Source organism: Anopheles coustani (assembly GCF_943734705.1).
Source record: "Anopheles coustani chromosome X unlocalized genomic scaffold, idAnoCousDA_361_x.2 X_unloc_140, whole genome shotgun sequence".
NCBI classification, from domain to species: Eukaryota; Metazoa; Arthropoda; class Insecta; order Diptera; family Culicidae; genus Anopheles; species Anopheles coustani.
The window spans coordinates 7,501-7,941 of record NW_026525094.1 but is presented as its reverse complement, the minus strand read 5'-3'; positions in this window follow the sequence as shown (position 1 = coordinate 7,941).

Sequence of the window (441 nt, the reverse complement as noted above, 5' to 3'; positions counted from 1 at the left end):
CACTACCAGCACTCCAAGTCCTCGCGAACATAAAGTGTTTGCCCGGTAGGGCCATTAGACCACAACGCTTGCTAACCATGCAAGTGGTCTCGGACAACAGGTGACACCCGAAGTACATCCGGAGAGTGTACAACAAGTGTTTGTTCACCAAGTCCTCAACCAACCCCAAGTACCCGGAGGTACCCAGAGTGTTGGGTCCGCCAACCACTACCAGCACTCTAAGTCCTCGCGAACCCAAAGTGTTTGCCCGGTAGGGCCATTAGACCACAACGCTTGCTAACCATGCAAGTGGTCTCGGACAACAGGCGATACCCGAAGTACATCCGAAGAGTGTATATCAAGTGTTTGTTCACCAAGTCCTCAACCAACCCCAAGTACCCGGAGGTACCCAGAGTGTTGGATCCGCAAACCCGTCCCGGCACTCCAAGTCCTTGCGAACCC